General features: G+C 51.1%; 1 non-coding gene across 1 annotated transcript; it reads right to left on the minus strand.

Annotated features, from left to right (window-relative positions):
* Window positions 1–2,462: 2,462 nt before the first annotated feature.
* Window positions 2,463–2,535, minus strand: TRNAG-UCC (transfer RNA glycine (anticodon UCC)). The gene has a single exon. It is a non-coding gene; the product is annotated as a tRNA-Gly (tRNA).
* Window positions 2,536–3,872: the final 1,337 nt, after the last annotated feature.

The following is a 3,872-nucleotide window of genomic DNA, read 5'->3' on the forward strand; positions in this document are numbered from 1 at the left end:
GCCAAGGGGAGAGGCAGAGGGATGCACCGGGAGTTCGGGGTTAGCAGATGTAAACTATGACATTTAGAATGGATGAACAAGGTTCTAATGTATAGCGCAGGGAACTATATCTAACCTCCTGTGATAAGCCACAATGGAAGAGAATATATATATATGTGTGTGTGTGTGTGTGTGTCGAAGAAGGCAATGGCACCCCACTCCAGTACTCTTGCCTGGAAAATCCCATGGATGGAGGAGCCTGAAAGGCTGTAGTCCATGGGGTCGCTGAGGGTTGAACACGACTGAGCGACTTCACTTTCACTTTTCACTTTCATGCATTGGAGAAGGAAATGGCAACCCATTCCAGTGTTCTTGCCTGGAGAATCCCAGGGACGGGGAAGCCTGGTGGGCTGCCGTCTATGGGGTCGCACAGAGTCGGACACGACTGAAGCGACTTAGCATAGCATGTGTGTGTGCATAACTGAGTCACTTTGCTATACAGCAGAGATTGTCACAACATTGCAAATCAACTATACTTCAGTAGGAAAAACAAATGCACAAAGAGCTGTGGTTTTCAGCAGTTTGGATTTGGGGAGAGGGAAGGATGAATAGGTAGAGCATACCAAGGGGATTTTTAGGCCAAGACACTATTCTGTATAATATTATGGTGGTGGATACATGTCATTATACATTTGTCAAATCCCATAGAATGTGCAATACCAAGAGGGAACTCGAAGGTGAACTATGGACTTCAGTGAATAATAATATGTCAATATTAGCTCATTGATCGCAACAAATGTGCCATACATTAATGCCGGATGTTGATAATAGATGAAACTTTTGAAGGGATAAAGGGGCATCTGGGAACTGATACCTTCTGCTTAGTTAAAAACATTTTTTTTAATTAAAAGATTTATAAAGCTGTGTTTGCTTGGTTTTTCTGTATACATAAGACTGCTCAAAAATTAATTTTTTTTTAAAAGAAGTCTTCACATTGGGCAGAACAGGATCACGGGACCACTGCTGGTTGCAAAGGAGGCTGGGAGAGCAGGGAATAGCATCTTTCACCTGGACTATAAACACAGCCCTTCACCAAATAGAATCAGGATCTGATGGCAAAGATGAAAGCTCTACAAGATGACCAGGCTTGAAATCTTAACCTGCAGGCTGGTTACCCCCCAGGAGCCAGAAATTACCAAAGGCTGTTCACATCCCTGCTAGTCAGAGCATAGCACACGTACCTATCCAGGTGCCACGGCCTGGACCAGTGACCAGTAGAGCATTGCAGTCATACCTTGACCTCTCAGCCCAGACTGTAGACCCTCTGCAGGCTCCTGGGATGCACAGCGGCCAGTCAGTGAGGGGAGCTGAGTCAGCCAGGCATCCCTGACCGCAGGAGGGCCGTCTTTGCCACCTCCTGAGCTTAGGGATGGTGTTCAGTTCCAGTTCTCTCTCTGCTACTGCTCAAACATATTCAATCCCCTTAGTAATAAAGGAAAATTGAAAATGAGGCATCTTTCTACAGTTATTAAATGTGTAAATCTTGATAACAGATTGAACAGATCGATGAGGCTAGTGATTTGGCATTTTTGATTTTTGCTGGTGTCAGTGAGAAGAATCACAGACCTGGGGAAATTCATGGGTGTCTACCATCACCAGACACCAACCAGAACCAATCAGCACCGATCAGTAATTATCAGGATAATTACTCAATATATCCTAGATTAGATTAGCCCAAGGAGAAAGCTGATGAACTCTGTGTGCTTAGGGTTGTAAACTTGGTACTCTTTAACACTCCAATCTCATCTCTAGAATCCCGGATTAAGGAAGGTAAACATGAAATAGAGGAAACAGAGTTAGGCAAGAAGATAGTCACCCAAAACTTGTTTATTGGAAGCAGCCTGACCTTTGGCACGAGGAAAGCAGACGATCCATCACTGTGGGACACAACCCAGTGACACATGTGCTAGTCAGAGAGTAAAGGAAGCGTTGAGTCTGTGTTAAAAGTCAGGAGATAAAGTGGGATACAGGAGTGTACAGGAACTGTGGTCACAACTGAAGTCTGTGCCCCAGGGCGTGACCTCAGAGACCCCACATGCACAGGGAGCCTGGTGGTGCGTCTGTGGCTGAGCGTTTTCCTCTGTAACTCAGAACTGGCTGGTACTGCTCTCACCCTGTGTGTGTCTCAGAGAAGACTGCAGATACCGTACATCTGGGCTCCGTCTCTATGGGTCTCCCGCTGGGAACGAACTAGATCGAGGGGGTGTGCCTGGGGGCTCCACACATGGCAGGGGGGGGCCTGAGACTGAATCTGCAGGGAGTGTCCTCAACCAGCAACCAAAGAAAATGATGGACAAGCCCACACCCTCTGGGGCAGTCTCCCCGCCATTTCCCAGCGGATCTCTGTGGGCATACAGATGCCCACGTGGGAGCCTACTCTTTTTTTTTTTTTTGACTGTAAAGCATAGCGTGTGGGATCTTAGTTCCCTGACTAGGGATTGAACCTATGCCCCCTGCAATGGACGTGCAGAGTCTTAACCACTGGACCACCAGGGAAGTCTCAAGAGCCCACTCTTCAATGCACCCTGGTCAATTCTTTCCATGTCCTGGCTCATCCTTGCTATCTGGTACTGCCCTCTGGGATCACCTTCCAAATCAACTATTCATACTGGAATCCCTGTCTCAGCATCTCCTTCTCAGGGAAGACATCTAGGAAAGAGAACAGAGCCCATAGCTGTGGGCTGGAGTCCTCAGCATCTGCCGGTCAGGGTGTGTGGGGGCAGGGCCAGGGAGATGCCGGAGGGAAGTCACTGCACACAGGCAGGCCCTGGGCCATTGACTCTCCTCTCCACTGTGGCTGATTCCAGGTTTAGGGATCTGTCTGCTCCTGCCCCCGCATCCCCCCCTTGGCGTCTGGTTCCCTTCCTCTTGGCTTCTGTCTTCCCCCGTAGCTCCCTCTGAGTCAGGCCAGCGTCCATGAAACAAACACAAGACCAGGGAGATAGCAGGTTCCTTCCTGCTACTGCCTCTGGCAGGTGGCCACAGGGGAGATTAGTCTCCATAGGCTGCCCTTATCAGCTCAGCCTTGGCATGGGGGCCAAGGTCTGGCCCATTCTGGTGATAGTGAGCCCAAGGAAGCCTTCAGAGATGCCTATCTGGAGGGAGCAGGGGTGAGTGCAGAGTACCTGGGCCCATGGAGGGTGGGGCTGCTCGCCTGGGTCTCCCAGAAACACTCGGCCCCCTCCACGGTGGGTGGGGACAGACCCAGGCAAGGGACATAAGGGAGGGGGCCAGGGCTGAAGAGCAAGGCTGTGGCTCTCAGCCCTGGGATCTCTGTGCGCTGTCAGACGCCAGCGAGCTGGGCCGTCCCCTCTACCCGCAGGAGGAGACTATTGTCCCTGCGTCACTCCACTCCCCACTGCCCGCTCTGTTATCGGATTGTTAATATTAATTAACAACAGTTGCTAAGGATGACAGTGCAAGGGTGTGCCCTAGCCAGAGCTGGCCTGGACCCAAGAGGGCACTGAGGAGAGTAGGGGTCTGAGGCTTGGGATCTGGGGTGGCGGGTAGGGGTGGTAGAGTTTCGGAGGGCCAGTGTCCAGACCCACCTGAGTCTCCCTCTTCTCCTGGGCCTGGTAGCTCCTGCAGCCGAGGCTGTGTGGGAAACTCTCGGCAGGTCGCTGGCTGGCCCAGCCCTCCGGCCTTGGTCACTTTGGGAAGTGGGTAAAGGGGAGACCCTGAGAGGCTCATCTGAGAGGGTGGGACCAAAGGTGGGAGGGACAAGTGATCCATTGATCATTAACTAGCTAAGAGCCCTGGGAGGCACAGGGCTCAACCCCATTGGTCCCCAACCCAGTCAGGTGATGCTGTCCCTGGTAGGGAAGCTGCCCTGT

The sequence above is a fragment of the Bos taurus genome, chromosome 4 (assembly GCF_002263795.3).
Source record: "Bos taurus isolate L1 Dominette 01449 registration number 42190680 breed Hereford chromosome 4, ARS-UCD2.0, whole genome shotgun sequence".
Lineage (NCBI taxonomy): Eukaryota > Metazoa > Chordata > Mammalia > Artiodactyla > Bovidae > Bos > Bos taurus.